The sequence below is a fragment of the Aquarana catesbeiana genome, linkage group LG01 (genome assembly GCF_042186555.1).
Source record: "Aquarana catesbeiana isolate 2022-GZ linkage group LG01, ASM4218655v1, whole genome shotgun sequence".
NCBI lineage: Eukaryota > Metazoa > Chordata > Amphibia > Anura > Ranidae > Aquarana > Aquarana catesbeiana.
Genome location: NC_133324.1, coordinates 889,903,222 through 889,929,753, shown reverse-complemented (window position 1 = coordinate 889,929,753; position 26,532 = coordinate 889,903,222).

The following is a 26,532-nucleotide window of genomic DNA, read 5'->3' as shown; positions in this document are numbered from 1 at the left end:
GATGGGCCGGAAAGTGGAAAGACAGGAGAGGAAAGAGGCAAGGGAGGGGGGGAAAAAAAAAAAAAAAAAAAAAAAAAGGAGCAAGAAGGGGAAAAAGGGGGAATGGGAAGAGAAAGAGAAAGCCCGAGCATCCGAGGGCACGGGGACGTCATCGAGGCACACAGAGGGAGAAGGTAAAGGTGGGCGAGAACAGTCCAGGGACATGTGTAAAACCCCAAAGAAGCGCCTGCACACAAAGCATGAAATGGGACAGATTACAGAAGGAAAAATAAAGAGGGGGAGGGGGTTTTTTTGTCCCTGGAGTGTGCTCACACAAGTCGCCCTGACAGCTCGCAAAAACCATACATAGGTAATAGTGATAAAGATTCATAAACTACCAATCAAACAGAGAGGTCAACATATAATTTACAATAATGTACAAGATAATAAAGTAAGTGTCTTAACTGAACATAAATATACCGTGATGTATCCCATAATAAGAGAAAGTATATTTTTTTCTCCAAAAGGAAAAAGAAAAGGAAGGGAAAGGGGGGGCTGTGTCCCAATCCAACACAGCCAACTTATGCATGGGGAGGGCTAAGGGGAGGATTATGAAGAAAACACATAAATAAAGTAAATGAATACAGTAAAACTTGATATAGTCCACATCACAGAGGAATTTTTTATAAGAAGGGTTTGAAACTAATATTTTCATTGAGCCCAGGATATCTGGTGGCATCCAAAATGTGTATCCACTTGGTTTCTAACTGTAAAAGTTTCTGGTCAATATCTCCACCCCTTACATGTACAGGGATGTGTTCTAATGCTGTAAATCCTATGACATGGGGATTAAACTCATGATACTGTGCTATATGTCGATTAATAGAGGTAGAAGTCTTCCCTTTCAATAAGGGCTTGATATGGTCTCGAATCCTCACACAAAATTGGCGTTTGGTTTTACCCACATAGTAACTGCCACAGAGGCATGTGGCAAGATATACTACACCAATAGTCTGGCACGTAACTTTATGTTTAATTTTGTATGTTTGGCCATTGGGAAGCGGTTTCTCGCATGTATCGTAAATGAACTCACATGTGTCGCAGTGGCCACAAGGAAATGTGCCATGCACAGTTGAAAGACACTCAAGTTTAGATGTATGGTGACTCACCGTGACTTTATCCCTTAGGGATGGAGAGCGACGGTAAGTAATTTGAGGCTGAGACTGAATGTATTTTTTGATGGTATTGTCTGCTGTCAAGAGAGGCCAAAATTTACATAAAATGTCTCTTATTTCCTTGTGATGTTGGGAATATTGGGTTATAACCCGGACAGGCTGGACATCATCCCTATTTTTGGTAGAAAATATCAGTTTTTTACGATCCAATTTTCTAACTTTGTTGAAGGCCTGCTTTAGCAGGTTATGAATGTAACCTCTTCTTTTTAGTCTTTCATAAAGTTCATGTGAGGCCTTAAAGAAGTCACCTTCATCCGTACAGTTTCGTCTGATACGCAAGTATTGGCTGTAAGGAATGCTGTTGAGCAATGGTTTGGGATGGGCACTGTCAGCATGTAAAATAGTGTTCCCTGATGTTTCTTTACGAAACAGAGACGAGGAAAGATTTCCTTCAGAGTCCAATCGTATTTCCAGGTCAAGGAAAGTGATCCTTGTCTGGCTACACTCCATTGTGAACTTAAGATTATACGAGTTAACCGCAAGAGTGTCTATAAATCTCGAGAGATGTTCTCAAGTACCTGTCCAAAAGAAAATGATATCGTCTATATACCTGTGCCACGAGGTAACGTGGCACAGGAAATCGACCAAGTCATGATTGGAAAAAAGGTCTTTTTCCCACCCCCCCAGGTACAAGTTGGCGTAGGATGGCGCACATTTAGTGCCCATGGCTACGCCTTGTACCTGGAGGAAGTGGGAAGTACCAAATACAAAGTGGTTACGTGTTAGGATAAATTTCAGGAGGTCAACAACAAATTGGTTGTATGCCTCAGAGCTAGGGCCTCTGTCTTGTAGCAGTTTAGAAATAACTTGAGTACCAGTATCATGGGGTATTGTGTTATACAGACTTTCTACATCCAAAGCCACCATCCACGTGTTTCCTGGAAGCTTTAGATTCTCAAGAACACGGAGAAGGTGTACTGTATCCTGTATATATGAAGGAAGAGCCTGAACATGTGGGCTCAGGTACTTGTCCACCAAAGCACTCGCATTTTCTGTCAAGCTTGAACATCCTGATATAATTGGGCGCCCTGGGGGATTTTTTAGAGACTTATGAAGTTTGGGCAAGGCATAGAACGTGGGTATTCTTCCATCTTTGACATTTAGGAATTTCCAGGTGTTAATGTCTATGATTCCCTTCTGGTAAGCAGAAAAGATGAGTTCATAATATTCGCAAGCGTAATTTTCAATAAGTGTACGTGAGATGGGTCTATACCAGTCAGGGTTGTGAAGGATGTTGCGGCACATGATTTCATATGCCGCAACATCCATGACAACCACATTACCACCTTTGTCCGCAGGCTTTATAACTAAGCCAGCGTGGTTTTGAAGAGATCTCAAGGCCTGTCTTTGGGCTCCAGACAAATTAGAGGAACGTGAAGTGGAAAAATCGGTATCTCTGATGGTCTTAGTTATTTGTTCAACGAATGCCCAGATGTTGGGATTCGTGGAAAGGTTAGGGAAATTGGTAGATTTGGGTTTGAAGGAGGAGGGAAGGATACTCCAGAGGCAACGATGCCGTGGTCATCAGATTGCCACTCACATTCGTCCTCTGTGCCACCTTCTTCAAGGAGTGTTAACAGGTCTTCGATGGCCTGGATTTCGGCCACCGTGGGAACAGTATTGTCTGAAGCTGAGGCTACCGTAGAAGTAGCCATTGTTTTATCAAAAATGACCTTATACATCAATTTTCTTGCAAACAGTTGTATGTCTTTGACAAATCGAAATTTGTCAAATTCTGCTGAAGGACAGAAGGTGAGGCCTAATTGTAAAACTTTTATTTGGTGTTTAGTTAAAGGAAAAGACGAGAGATTGACCACATCTAGGTCAAGGGTATTAGATACAGGAGTAGTAGGGGCTACAGAGTTGGGCTCTGGGTTGAGTCCAAGGCTTGGGATAAAAAAATAGGAGCTAACTTGGGATCAATCGACTGGGATGCTGTGGGAAACATAGTAGTTAAAGTAGGTTCACTTACCCGTCTTGCCATAGAAACAGGGAGTGCAGGTGGTGCCGGAGTGGTGATAGGAAGTGCTGAGTGAGAGGTACGAGTGGAGGTGAGTGGTGGTCGTGGTAGTGCTCGTGTGAGTGGGGTGGAAGTGCTCGTGGTTTTAGGTCGGGCCCCTAGGGGCTTAGTAGAGTGCGTAGTTCCAAAAGTGCGTCGAATAGAATCTGTAGAGGAAATAGGTAGGTCATTCTTTCTTTTTTTAGGAATTCCATCTTGTGAAAGCTCGCGATAGATGGTAGATGAGCTGGAGGAAAAGGAGGTAGAAAAAACATTAGGTACTTCAGTGTTGTTTTTAGGTGCATTATCCGGATTTGATTTAGTGAAAGGTTTTTTGGGGGTATTTCCATCCCATCTATAGGCGTAGCCATTGGTATGGGCGAGTTTGTCCCGCAGAAACTTGTTTTCTTTGGCATTAATTATGTCTATTGTGTACTCCTCGAGGTGAGCGCGGAGGTCCTTCTCCCTCTGGGCAAATCTCGAGGAGGCTACATCTGCCGCCCGATCCACAAGCCATTCGTTAATAGAGACATCCAGAACTGCCAATTCCTTGTCATATTCCTCACAAAGCGTACGAATCATATTAAAAGAGCACATTTGTAAGTTATCTTCCCAAATCTTTTTAAGGGGGTCAGTGATTTTTTTGATATTGGGGAATATCTGGATTCTAAGTCCCCAGGGGACAATCTGATTCTCAACGTATTTTTCAAAGTAAGTTTTGTGCCAATAGACACGAACCTTCTTTTCCAACAAACGTTGCAATCTAATAAAGTATTTATCTAGCTCAGTGTCGGAGACATTTGAGCTAGTATGTGACGTTTGAATTTTTGTCATGAGGTCCTCCCACCCTGCCCCACAAAAATCAGCCATGGCTTCAGAGGGAACAGCGAAAAATGTATGCAGAAATTACACCGTATTACAATATATCAGCTTCAAAAATTAGAAAAGATTAGTTTAGAGCACAAAATAAGACAATTTTTAGAAAATAGTTAATACACAGTAATATATAAGTGCATGTCCTGGCACAGACATAAATATAAGTATAAGAGGATAGCCCAGCCTGAAAAATGTGTATTAAAACACTGAAATTTCAGGATAAGAGTCCAGAAAAACCACAAAAATTACTATGTGGCTGGGCGGTCCTCAGTGTGATACAGCACCTCATCCCAAAAATCTAATGATAAAGTCAGAGGAAGGGAATATGGGGATTATGACGGTGCCAGGAAAAACACAGTATATTTTTTAAAATAAATAATTTTTATTAAGACATATCATGTATATAAAAAATATAAACAGAAAAATTACAAAATCAAGGTGTGCATAAATGCTAAAAACATATCTGTAGTGAACTTCACAGGGCTTGGCCTCATGGGTGTGACGGCCAATGCGAAGGGTAGGTATTTTAATTATCCGACATGTTTCGCCAGTATTGGCTTCTTCAGGGATAGGTTGTTAATACCTAGAACGCTACAATAATTCTGTGAAAATGACATAACAATCAGTAGATGTAATCGAATAAATGATACAATAGAAAAAATATCATTTAAATAGATATATATATATATGTTTGCGAGCTGACAGTATAGACTGACCTCCACCACCACCCAAAGGGCACCAAGAGAAAGTCCCCACACAACATCGGGGAGCCCAAAGATCCCTATCCCAAAACAATCACCCAACCAGACATTCTATAGATGGAAATGAGATACCTGCAAGTCACCAGGGGGGGCCCCCACACACCTCCAGCACTAAACCTCCAGCCAAGATCACAAAGATCATTTCCATCTATAGAATGTCTGGTTGGGTGATTGTTTTGGGATAGGGATCTTTGGGCTCCCCGATGTTGTGTGGGGACTTTCTCTTGGTGCCCTTTGGGTGGTGGTGGAGGTCAGTCTATACTGTCAGCTCGCAAACATATATATATATATCTATTTAAATGATATTTTTTCTATTGTATCATTTATTCGATTACATCTACTGATTGTTATGTCATTTTCACAGAATTATTGTAGCGTTCTAGGTATTAACAACCTATCCCTGAAGAAGCCAATACTGGCGAAACATGTCGGATAATTAAAATACCTACCCTTCGCATTGGCCGTCACACCCATGAGGCCAAGCCCTGTGAAGTTCACTACAGATATGTTTTTAGCATTTATGCACACCTTGATTTTGTAATTTTTCTGTTTATATTTTTTATATACATGATATGTCTTAATAAAAATTATTTATTTTAAAAAATATACTGTGTTTTTCCTGGCACCGTCATAATCCCCATATTCCCTTCCTCTGACTTTATCATATGTTGACAGGACATTTTTTCACCAGCCTCCTCCCACTCATGTATGTTACGTACATGGTAAAGCAGGGATGTCCATGTCCTCCAGAAAATATCTTGATCTCTTTTACAGTGTCTACTGCACCGTAAAAGTGGTTTATCAAAACGCCAATAAAAACATTGAAACGAAAAAGTTGTTTATCACTGCAGATATCCAAAATTGTAAATCTTTACAATTCCCATTTTTGCTGGCCTCTAATAATTTTTTTAAATGATTTAACGTAGTGCCAAAGGTCGTATTGATGTGAAATCTGGCTATATTCTTCTCTCATTTTTTTTTTTTTTTTAATGCCCAGATGTCGATCGGTTCCAAGAACTTGAATGCCATATTTTTCTTCAATTATGCGGTCCAGGCAATTTTGAAATGCCATTTTTTCCATGGCAACGGACAAAGTAGTTGAAGTCAGAATACATTATTGATTTTGAAACCGTGCAGGTGACTCAATTTCCATCATTGTATAGGTACAGTATTTTGCTGAAAATCCCGGGCTATCATATTGTCCGTCACCAACTAAAAAAACAGAATCTTTTTGCAATTTTGTTTTTATTTTTCTCTTCAAGCCAACAATGATCTATCCCGCCATAGATGAATTTATTCAAAATAGTTATGACATGTTGCTTTTGAAAAAAAATGTATATTACAAAGATCCATTTGCTTGACAGTTATAAACGATAATCCACTGCAAGTCATGGCTGAGGCAAAAATTATATTACCAGCAGCTAACTTACCAATCTTAGTTTGACTTTCCCAAATAAGAAGTTGGTGGTTTTCAATGCATCTGCTGTAAACTTTCAGGAAACTTCCAACCATTACTTTATTGAAATTTTGTTATTTTTTTCAAAACATTCATCTTTTGGGCAACGTAAATTTGAAAGTAATTTATCAAGACATGATTCAAAAACTATGAATTTTCTTTCTTCAACCTCTAAACATTCATCTTTTGGTGTTACAATGTTGTTATCAGTGTCAAAGGAACTCTCAGCCCTAGAAATTTCAGAAAAATCAGGGACATCATTTTCATCCAGCGTAGTATTGTGATCCATTGAGGTATAATATATTTGACCATTAACATCCATACTCTCAATAGTATCATATTCATTGAAATTGTTATCTTCCATTTCAGAAGTAATATCAATAGCTGTTGATTAAACATGAATGGTCTGAGTAAAGTCACAAATTGGAAGTTGAATAAAATTATGTTCAGTGGATAGTAACAGCTGTGTAGCACTGCTCTCTGCTTCCGTGAAGTTACCATAGGACAGTGTAATTGCAGACTTAATTGGTGTGATTTGTAATTCAGGAATTTGTTTTGTGCTCTGTATTTTTGCTGGAGTTGATTTTAATAAAAGAGGGTCAACAATAGGGCAGGACAATGCGTATTTATGATCATGACATGTCACAGTAACTAGCAAAAAATCCATACAATTTCTCAGAAATTGAATAATTAAAATCTTCTCCAACAGTTTGTGTCCCCATTTCACTTTTTGTTATGATGTTTTTCAAGCCGGATTGATGACATGGGCAGCACTGCTTTATCTTCATAAAGGACATTGAAATGTCAGTAACATAATAAGTAACATAGTAAGGTTGAATAAAGACACCAGTCCATCCTGAGTGCGTGCCTACAATTGTCCATATCCTTGTACATTGTGTCTCATTAAGATGCTCATCTATTATATTTTTAAGGTACCCATATAGCACCGTCAATTTACGCAGCGCTCCACACATACATCGTACACTCACATCGGTCCCTACTCTCAAGGAGCCCACAATCCAAGGTCCCCAACTCGCATTCATATACTAGGGCCAATTTTTGGACAGAAGCCAATTAACCTCCCAGAAAAGCATTCCGTTTGTGTCTTTCAAAATTTCTTCCACTGCAATACTTAGGTCGTCTTTGCTCAAAGTAGATGAGGCTATCCATAGTTTTATCTCCAAATATTTGGGACATATATGGATTGTAACAACAGGATGTTTCGATTTTAACGCCGTGCTATGTGGGCAGCAATTAAAGATGCACTTTGGCATTTTTCTTCTATCTGAAAATAAAAGTAATATAAAAAAATATATATTCAATGTTGATAATTTATCAATTTTTATAAATAAAATTATCAGTAAATGTCAATTTAAATTTTTAATTATTACATTATTATTACATTATTATTATTATATATATATAGATAATATTTTACTCAAGTTACTAACATCCACCATATCAACCCGCTGACAGAACTCCAGCTATCAATTCTGAGACAAAGAAAAGTCATTTGAGTTGCTTCTTTTTGTGTTTATTGGGGGATATTACTTGGAAGGGGGGGTATGGCATGCCCATAGAACATGTTGCTTAAACATCAAATTTATTTAAAATTGTTAAATTGTTTTAGCCTTAAATAACTTATGTACTTCTAACATTTACAGTCTCTTACCCTGCATATCATCATGCAGATGATTGCTCCTCTGCATTCTCTGCATTAAATTCTGTAAACTATTGCACCTAGGACTTCTGTCCTCCAGCATAAACTTACACTGTAAAATTAATTACATCTACTGTTTAAAAATTCGATACACTGTTAAACTTATATCCCGTACCATTTTCTTTGGTGGGAGAAAAGGGGTCCACTATGAAAAATCTAGTCTTGCTGGCTGCAATTTGGTGCCCTTACTAGGCCAGGGTGATGCATTACCTCTCCCAGGTGGCCATATTAATTTACCATTACTTTTAATTTGTAGCTCAACTGTTCTAAACAAGTCAGATCCTCAAATTTGACGCCATAAGGCCACAGCGATTTGACACAATTCCCACAGTCTCTCCTCTTGTCTCTCACCCAGCTCCCCTGGCATGTCTCATCCAGAAATACACTGTGTTGCACACAACAACCTTTTGTTGCCCTGAGTCCATGGTCAAGCTTTTTAACCTGACATACAATGGGGTCATATGCAGAACAATACATTTACAAATATATAATATATAACTTCAAAATGGATTTGAATGGCCGGGGCCCTTTATTATTGGTATTTAATTTATTTACCAACTTATAATAAACATGTCCAATTTTATAACATAACATTCACTTACTTTCTACCATAAAATTCGCTTTAACTCAGCCATAACAGCTCGAGTTAATACTATGACATGTTCAATATCTGTATTGCTGTCCCATATGCCAGGCTTATCAAAGATGAGCCTGGCACCCCACCTGCACCGCAGCCAATTCAATACAGTTCTGAATGCCCACATTAAACACATCGAAGGCGATATCCGACAAATGCACAGCGTCAGACCTATAAAAACCAAATAAACTGCCTTCCAGATCAATATGTCTGTAAGACAAGCCATTGATGGAAGGCATAAAATTAGCCATTGCTCTATTGATCTTTTTACTATTTTTTTCACAATGCCGAAGCTCAGGAGAAATTAATCAAATCAAATGTGGAACAATTTCTGAAAAAACAAGAACAGAATCAGGCAAAATGGCATGTAATGAAGAAAATCAAATTTTAATTGTGAAATGATGTCTAAAGTATGATTTTTATCTATTATTTCCTGAAATATGAAATGACAATTTGAGGAGGAGGCCATGAGGCATACAATGAAGATAAAGTCTGACGCATATCATTTAGTCTCATACCACGCAAAGCTTACCAGCATAAATAAAAAGTTTGAAAAGGAAAACCTAAGTTAGTACCATATATTCTAACCATTGCCTTGCAAAAAGCCCAATATAAGTAGGAATGTCCGATGATCCAGATGTTATACAGGTTACCTGACATTAAACAAGAAAATTAGGGCGTATGTAAGAACGGTAGCAACTCAATCTCCATCTACCAATATTTTTTAACAATATCTTTAGACAAGTCCAGGTTGGCTGAAGTAGTAGCTGCACCAATCCGGAAAGAATGAGAAGTAATAGGTAGGTGACCTAAACCTAAATGAGTCAAACATTTTTTTAAAACTGAGCAAAATTGATAACGAGTGAGGGGTAGGCCAGAACAGTGAATCAAAAGACAAACAGAACCAACTGGGCGGACGTGCAAATATTGCTGAATTAATAAAATCGGACAAATTGTAGAAGAGTCGAAACGATGCAAAGTGACTCATCGTCCATGGCCCAACTGATACGTTTTACTTCTTTGAATCCTAATTTGTATAAAATTGCTACCTAAAACCAAATCAGAAAAAGAAATCCCAGAATAACCTTGAACATTGTTAGGCAGATGTTCGAAAATACGAAAGGCTCCAAAGAAACATAAACAAAAAGCCAATTGAAATAATAAAGATTCGTAAGCAGAAAAACAAACCGTCGTAGTTAAGTACAATTTTTTTCCAAAATATCAATGGAAATAGGCAAATGAGAATCATGAGTTACTGTACGATAACCTTTTAAAACTTGTTTCACAGAGAAGAAACTCATACAGGAAGGGAAACCATGCAATTTGGCGAAAAAGGAAATTCCAGCCAATTGTTTTAATATATGTGAATAAAAATAATCTTTATTCATCAAATGTTCTAAAAAAGACTATCAATTGCTCAGAAATTAGGATGCCAACCTGACCCGTTGTGTCCAGGTAAGCACACCATGAATTCCACACGGCTTTATAATCCACCCACAAAGAAGGAGCTAATGAATTACTGATGGCCAAGCCAACTCTCAATAGACCAGATCCCATGGTCCAGAAGGGCATTGCATTCCGTATACGTCTGCTTCTGGAACCAATTTTCGAAAACGTTCCAACTGTAGACGGGACAAAGAATCAGCTACAGAGTTATCAATTCTGGGTACATATTTAGCTTTTAACCAAATGTTTAATTCTAAGCATTTAAGTACTAATTGTCGAAGAACCGCCAATACACGTAAAGATTTGGATGATAAACAATTAATAGTATAATACAACAGCCCTATTATGAGAATGTAAAAATTCTGCGATTTGCGAAACAAGAACCCCAAAGTTCAAGGGAAATCAACACTGGAAATATTTCCAAAAAGGGTAATGTTAGCAGTTAAACCACTGTCAATCCAAGAACTGGGCCATTCACCTGCTGACTAGGGATGAGCCGAACACCCCCCGGTTCGGTTTGCATCAGAACATTCGAACGGACCGAAAGTTCGCACAAACTTTCGAACCCCGATAAAGTCTATGGGACTCGAATGTGAGAAATCAAAAGTGCGAATTTTTAAAGGCTAATATGCAAGTTATTGTCCTTAATAGGGTTTGGGGACCCGGGTCCTGCCCCAGGCTACAATGCAAAAAAAAGTTTCAAAAATGGCTGTTTTTTTGGGAGCAGTAATTTTAATGATGCTTAAAGTGAAAAAATAAAACTGAAATTTCTTTAAATATCGTGCCTGGATGGTGTCTATATTGTATGCCTGTAAAGTGGCGCTTGTTTCCTGTGTTTAGAACAGTCCCTGCTCAAAATGACATTTCTAAAGGAAAAAAAGTCATTTAAAACTGCTTGCGGCTTTTAATGTCATGTCTGGTCCCGGCCATATGGCTGAAAGTCATTGAGAAACACCCTCACAGCCCCTTTGGGTCTTGTATGGATATTATGAGAAACCCTGCACCCAAATAAAAAAAAGGAAAGGCGTGGGGCCCTATATACTCTGAACAGCAGTATACAGGCAGTGCAAACAAGACAGGGACTGTAGGTTTGTTCTTAAGTAGAATCTGTTTGTAATTTTGAACTGGTACATTTTTTACGTGTAGCTCCAGCCAAAAAATCTATTTCTTAGCCTTTTGGAAAACGTAGGGAAGGATTATCACCCCTGTAACGTTTGCTTTGCTGTCTGTGCACCTGTTCAGAAGATTTTACCTCACTTTCTGTCCCAATGACAACTGTATTTTGAAAATTTGGGGTTTTTAGTGAAACAAGGAACTCTTACAAGAGAGAATTTCCCTTCCTAGGGGTAGATTTCCTCTCAATTCTTGTTGTCTCCTTCCGTTTGGAAGTAGGAGTCGTTTGTAAGTTGGATGTTTGAAAGTAGGGGCCTTCCCTATATACTGTGCAGAAATTTGGGCCTTAGGTGTTGGTGTTGCCACAACACTGTAAGCCCTCACAGTTACTCTTGCTGGGCGCAGGAACAGGCCCTGCTGTGAAATATTAGATCAAGAATAGTAATTACATGCCCCTGTTGAACAGGGTCAGAAAAATTGAGCCTTTGGTGGTGGACGGTGTGGTGGTGTTGCCACAACATTGTAAGGCCTCAGTTACTCTTGGGCGCAGGAACGAGCCCTGCTTTGAAATATTAGATCAAGAATTGTACTTACATGACCCTGTTAAACGGGCTGAAAAATTGGGCCTAAGGCACTGGTGCTGGTGCCACAACACTACAACCCCTCACAGATACTCTAGTTGGAGCACAGGAATGAGCCCTGCTGCAAAGTATTGCATCAAAAATTGTAATTACACGCCCCTGTTAAACAGTAGGGGTGCAGCGGATCGTCATCGATCCGTGATCCGATCCGCGGAGGTTGATCCGTACGGGACACCCGCGATCCGTGGCCTCGGCCATAGGAAAGGCCGCGGCTTTGGCCTAGCTCCGGAGCGGAGGCCATCTTGGTACACCCGGCGGCCGTTTAGCACGTGATCGCTCTGTCAAATGACGGAGCGATCACTTGTAACAAACCGGCGTCATGTCATGACGCCGGTTCCTCTCTCCCCTCTGTGTACTGATCTGTACAGTGGAGGGGAGAAATCAGGGCAGCAGTGCCAATACTCTGCAATGCCCTGCCAATACTCTGTAATGCCCTGCTGCAATACCCTGCCAATACTTTGCAATACCCTGCTGCAATGCCCTGACAATACTCTGTCAATATACCCGCCAATACTCTGCCAATATACCCGCCAATACCCTGCCAATAGGGAGATTGTGGATATTACAGTGGGGGAGATTTTTTTTTGTTGATCCGAAAATGATCCGAACCGTGACTCCTGATCCGAGGAACGATCCGAACCGTGAGTTTTTTGATCCGTTGCACCCCTATTAAACAGTGGCAGAAAAATTGGGCCTTAGCCACTGGTGGCGGTGCCCAGAACCAAAAATTTTCTTACAAGCTATCAGCATGAACATTGAGGAGGAAGAGGATAGTTACTCAGCATAACAGGATAGTCACTCAGCATAGGCAGTCTTGAAGGGATCTCACATTAAAAATTTTTTTTTTGGTTACATTAGCATCAGGTGCTTGGTAGCTGGTGATCCAAGAATGATTGATTCATTTTTATGAAGGTCAGCCGATCGACCGATTCGGTGGACAAGTGCACCCTGTGATCGGTTACAAAGCCTCCAGCAGCACTGAATGTGCGTTTAGATAGAACGTTGGATGCAGGACAGGCCAGTAGCTCAATTGCATACTGTGCAAGCTCTGGCCAGTGATCCATCCTCAAGACCCAGTAACCCAGAGGATTTTCGGTGGGAAAGGTGTCCAAGTCCGATCTTGCCCCTAGGTATTCCTGCACCATGTGAATCAGACGCTGGCGATGGTTGCTGAAACCGATCATACCTTGGGGCTGCGGACTAAAAAATTGTCTGAAAATGTTTCATCCTCTGCGACGGCAAGATAAGGTCCATAACCTTACCCTTGTAACGTGGATCAAGGAGGGTTGCCAGCCAGTAATGATCCCTCTCCTTGATACCAGGAATACGAGGATCCTTCCACAGCTTTGCAGGATCAGGGAGGCTATGCCACGTAGGTTTGCTGAGGAATTCGGTCCAGAGACCTCTGGGTTACTAAGGACGAGATGATCCGCAGCCACCTCCTCCCAGACACGTACAAGTCCATGGGTTTCTTCGGACTGTAAATCCCTTGAAGACTGCTGCTGAGGCTGAGTGCTAGGCTCCACCTCCATGCTGACACAATCCTCCTCCTCCTCCTCCTCTTCCTGTGTGATCGGCAGGCACGCAGGAACACTGGATAAAGGGGGCCTTGAGAGGTAAGGAAGTCCTTCTCTTCCTGCCTCAAGTGCCCTGTCCATTATTCCACGCAGCGTGTGCTCCAACAGGTGGACAAGAGGGACAGTATCACTGATGCATGCACTGTCACTGCTCACCATCCTGGTGGCCTCCTCAAATGGTGACAGGACAGTGCATGCATCCCTGATCATGGCCCACTGGCGTGGGAAAAAAAAAAAACAAGTTTCCCATACCCTGTCTTGGTGCCATAGTCGCACAGGTACTCATTGATGGCCCTCTGCTGCATGTGCAGCCACTGCAGCATGGCCAACGTTGAGTTCCACCTGGGGGCATGTCACAGATTAGGCCTTCTTGGGCAGGTTAAATTCCTTTTGGAGGTGGGCCAGCCGAGCACTGGTATTATATGACCGGTGCACACAGAGGAGAGAGGTGTGGCAGAATCGCCACTAGTAAAATTTTGGAGGCGTGGTGGCGGAACAACCTCCAACACTACTGCACCCTGTCCTGCATCCTTCCCAGCTGCCAGCAGAGTCACCCAGTGTGCGGTGAAAGATAGGTAACGTCTCTGTCCATGCCTGCTGGACCATGAGTCAGCGGTAATATGCACTTTTTGCTGACCGCCCTCTCCAACGAGGCTTGGACATTGCCTTCTACATGCCGGTAGAGAACCGGAATCGCCTTTCGTGAAAAAGTGGCGTTTGGGAACCTGCCACTAAGGTACCGCACATTCAACAAACTCACGGAAGCGGGCAGAGTCTACCAACTAAAAAGGCAGCAGTTGAAGTGCTAGCAATTTAGCCAAGCTAGCATTCAACCGCTGGGCATGTGAATGGCTGGGAGCGAACTTCTTTCGCCGGTGGAGCAACTGGGGTAGGGAAATCTGCCTGCTAGAATCGGACGTTGGTGTACCGATAGCAGATTGCCCGCAAGTACTTGGCAGTGGCACACCTAATTCTACACCTTCATTCCTCTCAGTGCAGGTTTCTGAGAGGACTGAAGGTATAGTGGGGTTGGAGATCCCAGCTGATGAGGAGGAGCAAGGAGAGGTCCGCCTTGTTCTTTGGTGTGGGTCTTTTAGGTTATGTTGCCAACGGGCGGTCGAGGTCGACATATGTCTGATTAAGCATGTGGTGCCCAAGCGCTTGCTGTCTAAAAAAAAAAAAAAAAAAAAGTATTTTAGCTTGCATGTGATTGGATGATAAAATCAGTAGAGCTTCCCCTCATTTCAGATCTACCCCTCAGATTTACAGAGACTGCACTTGTGGATTTGCCTTTTGTAAATAAAAGCCCCTGTGATTTTAATAATAAACTTACCTGTAAGAACAGGCTTCCATTCCAGTATTGCCAGCTATTGTTGGCCCAGGCAGAGTGCATTTGGTATCACTCCACCTGTGACAGGAGCTGACGCTATACAGTGAGCAACAGCTCCTCTGCTCCTCAGCCACCTGCTTCCTCTACCGCTGGCTTCATTCACAACACTGATGCTGTGGGATAGAGGGGTGGCAAACCAAAACCTGGCCTTGCCAAGCTGCCATCCCAGAGCAGGAAGTTGTGGCACACATTATAAGGCTCTGTGGGCCAATGGTTGGCAACCCCTGGTTTAGACTTTGTCCAAAGTGAGCCACATTTTGCTAAATCAAGCCTACCTTAAAAAAAGGCTAAGTTGGGCAGCATGGTTCGGGAAGAGATGTATGGCTTTTTTGAGCGCTTTTGCTTACTGTGTATTTGGCACAGAGAGCAGTTATTTTAATTTGTGCCAGTCTGCAAAACAGGTCCACCAAGAAGTAACCCCCCCGAAACAATACTTAAAAAAACAAAAACCAAAAAAACCAAAAACACATCTTACACTTGATGTGTAGATTATTGCAACTTCTTGGGAACATGGAGGAAAGCACATTACCTAGAGCAATAACACTGGCAGGCAAAGTGTATAATATAGGGGGTTATTTACTAAAACTGGCGAGTGCAGAATTTGGTGACAGTCAGCTCCGAAATTAATCTTTTTCAGTTAAGCTCAGACAATAAAACCTGGAAGCTGAATGGTTTCTATGCAGAGCTGCACCAGATTTTGTACTCTCTCTAGTTTTATTTAATCTCCAATTCTGAGTGGTTGCCAAGTTTGGGGGAAAGAATGCCTTTTTAAATGTGTAGATTTGGTTACCTTATTTCAAGCAAACAGTTCACATACAGTACTTGACTACATTTGCTTGCCCTATTCCGAGGGTGTTGCAGATGTCATGTCACCTGGCTTAACTTCCTACATCAAAGAATCAAATTTTCAACTTACAGGGCTTTTTTTTTTTTTTTTTTTTTGCAGCATCATCAAATTTGCCAACGCATTTCAATTTTTAGGGAACACAACTTTGAGAAATCTAGATAGTATGTATGGAACACATTGGCAAAGACAAATTCTTCAAGCCAAAAAAAAAAAGATCTCTCCTCTTTTAGTCTGACTTGCTATGAATAGGTGAAGCCCAAATCTCACCCTTCCTGGTAAATGGACATCCTTTCAGCAAGCACACAGCAGCTGTCTAGCACCCTCTGTTTGACGTTTCTCTGCCTGTTTAGAGAGGTGTGTGTTTGTTTCTTCTAATTTCTTCCCTAATTATAATTCTCTCCACCTGTGATTTTTTTTTTTAAAGTGAGTTTTATTGCCAACCCCCCTCCCCTAATTTTTGGGAAAGGGATTTCAGGTGTGTTTTGGAGCACAAAGTAGAGGACACAGGCCTGGTGCCAAACATTAGCACATCATCTATGGTTTTTTAGGGTTCTAATCTTTGTGAAACCTTAGCTTTGCAGGGGTATATGCAAGGAGGAACAATCTTTGACAATGTGATTCTGAAGAAGCATTCACTTATTCACACACTTAATTCTTTGATGTCCAGCTTTCGCAGAGCATGTTTTTATGGCAGTCCCTCGGTTCTATTTTTACTTTAGTATATTTAAAATGCCTTTTTGTGAAACATGTATTTAGAGGCCAGGAAATGTCCAAACACTTCTATTGTGAACACAAAAGAGGTATCCGTTTAACCCACCTTGACATGTGAATGTCAGCAATTTACTCACCCAACTTCCATGAAGACTACTTTGGCCATTAAATTAACATGTTAAGTGAATAGTTTGTGTAAGGCTGGTGTCAAGTTATTAGCTCACAGCAACACTGGAGCCTTATGCCGCGTACACACGGTCGGACTTTCCGGCATACTTGGTCCGGCGGACCAGAGTGTGCCGGACAATCCGCCCGTGTGTGGGCGGCGGCGGACTTTTCCGGCGGACTTCTTCCCAAAAGCCCGCCGGACCTAGATTTTAAACATGTTTGAAATCTTTCCGTCGGACTCAGTTTCGGGCGGAAAGTCCGCTCGTGTGTGTGCTGGTCCGACGGAAAGCCCGCTCGTGTGTAGGCTGGTCCGACGGACCAGATGCGACACGAGGGGATGGTATTGCATCTCGCGCTCGCTGCAATAGGAAAAACAAATCTTCCTATTGCGGCGAGCGCGGGGCATACCAGGCCCTTAGGTCTGGTATGGATTATAAAGGGGAACCCCGCTACGCCGAAAAAACGGCGTGGGGTCCCCCTAAAATCCATACCAGACCCCGATCCGAGCACGCAGCCTGGCCGGTCAGGAAAGGGGGTGGGGACGAGCGAGCGCCCCCCCCCCCTCCTGAACCGTACCAGGCCGCATGCCCTCAACATGGGGGGTGGGTGCTTTGGGGGAGGGGGGCGCCCTGCGCCCCCCCCCCCCCAAAGCACCTTGTCCCCATGTTGATGAGGACAAGGGCCTCTTCCCGACAACCCTGGCCGTTGGTTGTCGGGGTCTGCGGGCGGGGGCTTATCGGAATCTGGGAGCCCCCTTTAATAAGGGGGCCCCCAGATCCCGGCCCCCCACCCTATGTAAATGAGTATGGGGTACATGGTACCCCTACCCATTTACCTAGGAAAAAAGTGTAAGTAATAAAACACACTACACAGGTTTTTAAAATATTTTATTAAACAGCTCCGGGGGGGGATCTTCCTCCGGCTTCGGGGGTCTTCTTCCGGCTTCGGGGGTCCCTCCGCTTCATCTTCTCCCGGCGTCCGGTTGGTTCTTCTCCGCTCTCCGGCCTCTTCTCCCGGTGTCGCAGGTCTTCGGCCGGCCCCTCCGCTCTCTTCATGTAGCTCTATTGCGAGCGGAGGTCCGGACTTCTGGGCTTCTTGGCTTCTTGGCTTCTTGGCTTCTTGGCTTCTCTTCTCTTCTCTTCCCCCAGATGTTGACACGACGCTCTCTCCGGCTGGACTGGTCTCTGAGGGCTGCGTTGTGACTTATATAGGCGGAGACCCCGCCCCCATATGATGTCACAGTCCCTGGGCATGCTGGGACTGTGACGTTTTAGGGGGCGTGGTCGACCACGCCCCCTAAAACGTCACAGTCCCAGCATGCCCAGGGACTGTGACATCATATGGGGGCGGGGTCTCCGCCTATATAAGTCACAACGCAGCCCTCAGAGACCAGTCCAGCCGGAGAGAGCGTCGTGTCAACATCTGGGGGAAGAGAAGAGAAGAGAAGCCAAGAAGCCAAGAAGCCAAGAAGCCCAGAAGTCCGGACCTCCGCTCGCAATAGAGCTACATGAAGAGAGCGGAGGGGCCGGCCGAAGACCTGCGACACCGGGAGAAGAGGCCGGAGAGCGGAGAAGAACCAACCGGACGCCGGGAGAAGATGAAGCGGAGGGACCCCCGAAGCCGGAAGAAGACCCCCGAAGCCGGAGGAAGATCCCCCCCCGGAGCTGTTTAATAAAATATTTTAAAAACCTGTGTAGTGTGTTTTATTACTTACACTTTTTTCCTAGGTAAATGGGTAGGGGTACCATGTACCCCATACTCATTTACATAGGGTGGGGGGCCGGGATCTGGGGGCCCCCTTATTAAAGGGGGCTCCCAGATTCCGATAAGCCCCCGCCCGCAGACCCCGACAACCAACGGCCAGGGTTGTCGGGAAGAGGCCCTTGTCCTCATCAACATGGGGACAAGGTGCTTTGGGGGGGGGGGGGCGCAGGGCGCCCCCCTCCCCCAAAGCACCCACCCCCCATGTTGAGGGCATGCGGCCTGGTACGGTTCAGGAGGGGGGGGGGGCGCTCGCTCGTCCCCACCCCCTTTCCTGACCGGCCAGGCTGCGTGCTCGGATCGGGGTCTGGTATGGACTTTAGGGGGACCCCACGCCGTTTTTTCGGCGTAGCGGGGTTCCCCTTTATAATCCATACCAGACCTAAGGGCCTGGTATGCCCCGCGACGGGGCTAGCAAGGTGTCAATCTCGCCGATAAAAGCGGCAAGATTGACATCCTTCTCTAGTCCCGTCGCACCTGAGTCACGTTCAAAATGAACGGACTTGTCCGTGTGTGGGCAAGTCCGTTCATTCTGAAAGTCCGCCGGAACTCCGGCGAAAGTCCGTCGGAAAGACGGGCGGACTTAGCCCGCCGGAAAATCCCGGCGTGTGTGGGCAAGTCCGTTCGTTTTAAAGTCCGGCGCACCTGGCGGACAAAGTCCGTCGGAAAGTGTGCCGGACCAAGTAGGATAGAAAGTCCGCTCGTGTGTACGCGGCATTAGATTGTTCAAAAATACCCACAGAGACACAATTCAGGTTTTTCAGTATTTACCACAAATGAGACTCAGGATTGAAGACTTTTTTCTTTTTTTTTCTCACAAACCCCACTCTACAGGACATCAGGGGGACGATGAGGTGGTTACATCAACGAATCAAATATCTTGAGGACCTTTAATTTGTTTTTTGTTTATCGTTATTTATATATTTTTTTATATTTTTTGGTAAAGTTTATTCAAAATGTTAATTTATAAAAAGTATCCAAACCTTCACTACCTTGTCAAATGTCCTTTCCTATTTTGCATTTGAACACATTCTGAAACCCTGCAGTTATAAAACACATACATATCTGCCAAAGTCTGATCAAGACTCTGCTAGCTTGAGTCACAGTGGGTAGATTTTGCCTGTTCCAGCTGCAGAGCTAAAGATTCTCTCAGGTGATGAGTTAAAAAAAGGAAGGATGTATAGCAGTTGTCATTTGGAAAACAACCTCTTCAAACTTCAGCTGTTGCCTTTAAAGTTGTGGTTTTTCAAGGTTTTAATAGTATTGTTTGCCAATGATTGCAGCTCATACAATATTTAGTTTGGGGATTCTTCTTTTTAAAGAAGGAAAATCTGGAAAGCGCTTCTGTCTCCTTGTAAATTTGCCATGGATCCAGTTAGCCAAAAATCACAAACAACATTTTTGGTGTGTGCAAATTTGGGAAGACTCTTCAGTGGTCAAAGGGGGTTATTTACGAAAGGCAAATCCACTTTGCACTACAAGTGCACTTGGAAGTAAGTGCAGTCGCTGTAGATCTGAGGGGAAGATCTGAAATGAGGAGAAGCTCTGCTGATTTTCTCATCCAATCATGTGCAAGCTAAAATGCTGTTTAATTTCCTTGCATGTCCCCCTCAGATCTACAGTGACTGCACTTGTAGTGCAAAGTGGATTTGCCTTTAGATAAATAACCCCCAAAGTCTCAAATTTACTCTTAGTGGATGTGGCGTTTGGTCCACCTGGAAGTAGTTTTGTAACAGCTAGGTTGGGGAAAGAGCAGGCAGCAGCCACCGGAGTTAAGATGCCTTGTTTACGACTTGCAGCTAGGCCAAAACCAAAAAACTATGTGCACTGTTGCAAACAAGTCAAGGTGACAACTGTGGATGTAGCTAGTCATTATTGTCCATAGTCTGCAGACATCACTAGTATGTTCCTTCACATTTCAGTGGAATTGTAACAGTAGGTGGGGCAAGCTGGAGTGCAGGGAGGCATACATGGACTGACTAATGTTGGCCCTTAGATTTGTCTTGACCCCAAATCTGTTAGACTAAAGTCCTTGATGTAACAAAAACACTTCCCCCAACATATGTATTGATTATAGGATATGGCAAGTCAGCTACTTATATACCAGTTTCAGGGAGATGTTCCTGAATGTCAACCAAACTTTTTTCATTCAAAATATGTCTGCTGTAATAGCTACTTGCATGAAACCAAACACATTTCATTTTGTAGTGCTTCTTTAGAGTAAAATTACAAAGTTCCATGGCAGTTGTTTGCCTCTTTCCAACATAATGCATTTCTTAAGATGACTGCCAAAGGGTCAGTTAGCCTACTGTGGTGTTCTGCTCAATCTGTGCATAGCTGTCAGAATCTCCTCCTCCCCTCCTGAACACTCCAGCGATGGCAGACTTAGGCCCCATACAAACTATTTGATATTCTGCAGATTTTGGACTTCATATTTACCCAAACCATGTAGTGCAAGGGTCTGCTTGATTGCATACAAATTGAAGCTGTTAAGGTTTGTCCTCATATTCTATCGTTTGGTTAAATCTGAAAAAAAAAAAAAATTCTGAAAATCTAATAGTTTGTATGGGGCCTTAATTTACAGAGTCAAATATCTCTTTTTAAGACACAATAAAGGGAAGCCTCCTATCCAAACATTACATTTATTGGACAATACCTTCAAACATAATCAAGGTCAAGTTATGAATTATAATAAATAAAATAACATTTTTTTGTGGATTCAAATTGTAAACACACAATTTTGGAGAAACAAAAAGGCAGGAGGTCTGGATAGTAGTAAGCAGCAGCAGAGGCAGGTAAGAACACCGCAGCAGCAGGCAAGTTGTGTGTGTGTGTATCTGAAAAGAGAGAAAAAACAAAGGAAATATGGTTATAAAGAAAGGGAGTCACCAACACAACATGCCAGCTTGGAGAGGGAAACAGGAAATACTCACTTTGGGCATAAAATGGAGCTGGGAAAGGCCACAATCTGGTGTTCTACCCGAGACAAACGAGATTCTGCAAAGAAAAAAAAACAAAGAGGGCAACAATGGATTCCTGCAAATGCAACCTTCCACCAAGGGGGTGGAAGGGGGGGAATACTCTCACATTTGCAAAAAAAGGGAGACACCAACAATGGACAAGGCCACATGGGATTGCATGCAGCCCACACCCCCAAAAATAGAAAGTTTTATATATAACTATTAAATATTCCCCAAAATACAGCCTGAATAAGAAAAACCACACGGAACAACTTATTGGTATAAGTAATTTATTTGTTTGCAATAAATCATAAATATTTCAAAAATGTTTTATTCAACCATAAATATTCAAGTAAAATTAAATCTATCTATAAGCTCAGTTATTAGAACTCGAGCCATATTAATTAAAATAGCATTAAATGTCCCCACAAGGCGGTATTTGTTTTTGCAAAAAACAAATATAGGCCTAACCCAAAACCGCGGCCATTTCGATACAAGCCTGCAAACCAAGGTTAAAAAGGTCAATGCCAATAACCGACAGATGTATTCCGTTCTGGCAGTAAAAACCCGGAATGCCACCTTCTAAATCTAAATGCCGATATAAGCAAAACCATTAATGGCAGGTAAAAACTTTGAAATTGCTCGATTAACTCTTTTTCTGATCTTCTCCATGACTTTACTATGTCCTGCAGAAAACCAGTACAATCTTGGCAATATCTCAGAAAAAATAATGGCTGTATTAGGGGAAATCAACCGAAATTTTTGCAGATCCTGTTTCATCATGAAAATCAAATCTAACATTCTGAGCTTGCATAAATCATTTCCTCCTACATGAATGATTAAAATATTAGGCAAAGGCCAGACATCAGCTAATTGAACTAACACATTATAAAGTTGACACCATCGAAGACCTCGAATGCTTTTCCATAACAGAAAAAATTCATCCTGAGGCATCGATAAATTCTCAGTGTAAATACGCTGTGCAGCTCTTTTCCTTTTCACCAATAAATGTAGGCGTGTCCCACGATCCAGACACATTTCTTGACTCCTAAAGAGATCAAATAAATTAGGATGAATGTAAGTTTTAAAACAATTGGAACCCCAGCTACCTATTTTCTTAATGTCATCATTGGACATACCACCTTGTGCCGCCACTGAAGCTGCTCCGATTTGAAAGGAATGTGAAGTAAACTTGAATTTCCTCAAACCTAATACACCCAAACATTTCTTTTAAAACGGCATTAAACTGAAAAATAGAAAGTGAGCTACCATCCATATGTAACAAAAATTGACCAGCAAAATGAGGGCATATAGCTGCATATTGTTGCAGCGTAATTAATGAACAAATCTTCTCATTAACACAAGGAAACAGAACCAATCATTGACCTTTACCTAATTGATCGGTTTTAGATCTATTTATAAAAATCCTAAGTTTATTATCTTGAAAAACAATGTGATCTCTTTGTAAACTGGATAATCCTATTTTATTGGGAGGGATTAATTCAGAAATACTTAATGCTCCAAAAAAGGAAAGCACAAAAGCAGATCTAAAAAGTAAAGCTTCAAAATTAGAAAAACAAATAGAAGCCGTACTCTTGCAGATCTTTTCCAAATTCTCCATAGATATCGGTCTCCTATTATCAGGCCTATACTTCTCTTTCTTGTAACCTTTTAAGGCCTGCTTAACTGAAAAATAACTATTGTAGGCAGGCCACTGTTGAAGATGACAAAAGAAAGAAATACCAGCCAGAAGGTTGAGTAAATGACTAAGGGCAAGATTCAGGCTCATTAATGATTCCAAAAACAATAGAATGTACTTTTCAAATGGAAACATAGATAAATTATCATTCAGAAAGCAGAATCTTTCCCATTTATCCCAGGCTCTTGAATATTCCTTCCAAGTTTGACTGGCTACTGAAGACTTAATCGCTTGCGTAACCAGATTCATATCAAATCCCATAGATGCACTGGGCAAGGCTGACTCTCCAGAGAGTGAATCAGCTATAACGTTTTCTATACCTGGAGTAAATTGCGCCTTTATCCATATATTCCATTTCAGACACAAGAAAACAAGGGGACGCAATAATTTAATGACACATAATAATTTGGAGGATAAACAATTAACTGCAAAAAGCACACCCTTATCCGTTGTAATAAGGATGCGCTTATTCCCAAAAAAAAGACCCCAAATTTCTACAGCAGCTACCACTGGAAATAGTTCTAGTAGAACTATATTTTTTGTCAGATCTCTGGATACCCAAGCTTGTGGCCAAGCACCACAACACCAGTGCTCTTTCCAAATTGCCGCAAAACCTTTAGAACCTGCAGCATCAGTAAACAGATGACAGTCTGCTGCAAAAATAAACTTATCCTGAAAAAGGGAGCGACCATTAAATTCATTTAGAAATTTTACCCATACTACTAGATCCTCTTTAAGAGATTCTGTTAAACGAATGTGAGAAAACAGGGATTTCAAACCTGCAGTCGAAAGGTATAAACGTCTAGAAAATATACAGCCTACAGGCATTACCCTAGACATAATTGCTAACAAACCCAGCAAACATTGCATTTCTTTTAAGAAAACGTTCTTTTTTCGCAAAAAGATATAAATCAAGTTCTTTAATTTAACAATTTTTTCAATTGGTAGCCTAAATTCCATTAAAGAGGTATCAATAATAATACCTAAAAATTCCATAGCTGTGCAAGGAAGAACAGTTTTTTCAACAGCTAAGGGAACTCCAAAATTATCGGAAATTTCTTTAAAGGAAGTTAACAGGTTGGTGCAATGCTGCATTTTCAGTGCCGCACCAATTTCAAAAAGAAGTTTCTGGACTTCTTTTTTCAATTTTGGGCTGTGATTTACATTGATCTGGACTGACATGCGGGAGTAAAATCGTGCAAGCCCAGCTCACTGATTACCTGGGCTAAATGTGATTTTTGGAAAACTAGTTCAGATAAGCACAGTCAAATAGAAACTGAAAACATTATTTATTTAAACAATAAAGGCCCTCCATTGCAAATTGTGTAATTAAAATGGTCAGACACTACACAATCTGATTGTACAATCTCTGTCCAACTTGACATTTAGGCTCTGTTTCCACTATTGCAAGTTCTTGTGCGACTTGACACGTGAAGTCACATGACAAGTCAAAACACATGTATTTCAATGGTCCCCATTCTAATTGTTGCGACTCCAAAAAAGGTTCTTGCATGGTTTTCACTAGTCACATGACATCGCTTAGCAAATCGCGCGACTTTGGGGTTGAAATAGTGGAAACAGAACATTAGGCTAAAGCGGTAATAGGAAGACGCACTGGAAGAATTACTTCTAATTGTAGTAAATCAAACAGGCTCTTGCACTGAATCTAATTTATGGAAGATCTGATTGCCCAGTGTATTGTCACCTTTAAAGATAAGAAAACATGAATTTCTGGTGTTTATAAACACTTCTCTGTTCTTTGTATTGTATTGAAAGATTTGGGTGCAAAAAGAAACAAAAGAAAATTCATTCAAAGATACATTAGAAGGATAAGAATTAGCTTAGCGTTAAAAGGGGTTAATTAACTGAGAACAGATACTAATTGCCTAGCAAGACACACCCAATTAGATTAAATTCGGTAATTGCATTGGGCGTTTGCTGGTATTAATGAGAAAAACGCTTTTACCATAGGAATGAGATTTAGCATCAAAAGGGTTAATTAAGTGAGACCAACTACTAATTGCCTAACAAGACACATCCAATGAGATGGGTGTGCGCTATTATCAATGAGAAAACAGCAGTTACCCTGACACCAGTTGCCGTTTACATATTTATTATCACGTTGCGTATCTGCATGCGCCAGTTCACACGCCCAATCAATGATTTATCCGGCGCCTCAAATATGGTATGAACCGGCGCAGCGCATTGTGTTTAGTAAATTAGCCCCAATGTGTCTTCACGTGCAGCTAAGTTAAGGGTTCCCATCTGCAGACAATGATAGAACTCCGTCTGATCGATTACAATGCTATCAGAGTTCTGGCCATTCTTTCCCATATCTAGGTACAGGAAATTATATTGTGCATAAACTATAGCGAGCATTATGGTGCTATAAAAACCCTTATAGTTGAAATAATATGATCCTGAGTTTGGTGGTGTGTTTCCCATCAATCGCTTCTCTGCAATTGGGAAAATTCCAGCGCTCCATGAAATGGTTTGCAACTTCCATCCACTCAGGTGAGCTTCTGGGAAATAAATAAACACGTCAGAAGACTAACAACATAAAGTAAACCTGAAGTGTGCCCTGGTCTGCTGGACTGTATGCCAATAGAAGGGGGCAAAACACTTGGTTAGGGAGGTAATTATTTATTTGAGCTGATAACGTACTACTGGGAAAGCTTGCTGAAGGATTGTAACGTTTCTGCTTGCGGATTCGGAATGTATCGGGCAAAACAAGCGGAATTTCCACCTGCCCATTCTCTTGATGACATGGTTCGATACCCTATGTTGTGATGCTGCTGATGCTGCTCCTATCCGGAAGGAATATCCAGATTATCGGCCAGGGTCAAGGCCTAAGTTAAGCGAGAGGATTCTAATGTGTCTGGTGAACTGGCTACCACTCAGAGGGTTGGTAAGGAAAGGTAGCAACGGGCTAGACTCTGACAGGTCGGGCAGATGAGATTATGACTGGTCTAGAGTAGCCACTGGGCACCAGGTGTGAGTCTGGAATAGCTTGATATCTAGCCCGGGACCGGACTGTTGCATTTCTGGACACTGCGAGGTGCAGGATGACATGATTCTGATGGCGTGTCAGATGGCGTCTTCATAGTACCTGACAGCCGGGGCCGGTGACAGTGAACTTGCTTGGATGTAAGAAGCCATAAAAGGTCAGGTAGATAGCTGTTTGGAGGACCAGGCTGGACAGTAGCCCGAAGGGGGTACGTGACAGGATGGTAGACATGTCTCTGAAGATGGTGCTAGTGCCGGGTAGACGCTTGCTACTAGTTTTGGGGTTGCTGCTTGTGGATACCACGTAGCATGGTTTTGACTGTGTGGGCAGAGAACAAGGATGGCTTGGTAGGGTCCTGTAAGGAGACGAAATGCTGGATGCCAGCTAAGTAGAGTCTGTTGATATTATGTGATAGAGCCAGCTGCGTGTGGCAGTATATGAAAGCCAAGTTGTGTTAAAGATCTCCCAACACTGCCCCGGGGTTTGGGGCTAGGAACCTGCCGTAGGAATTCCAGGCTGTATGATAGGCCTACAGGGTGTTGCGGGATA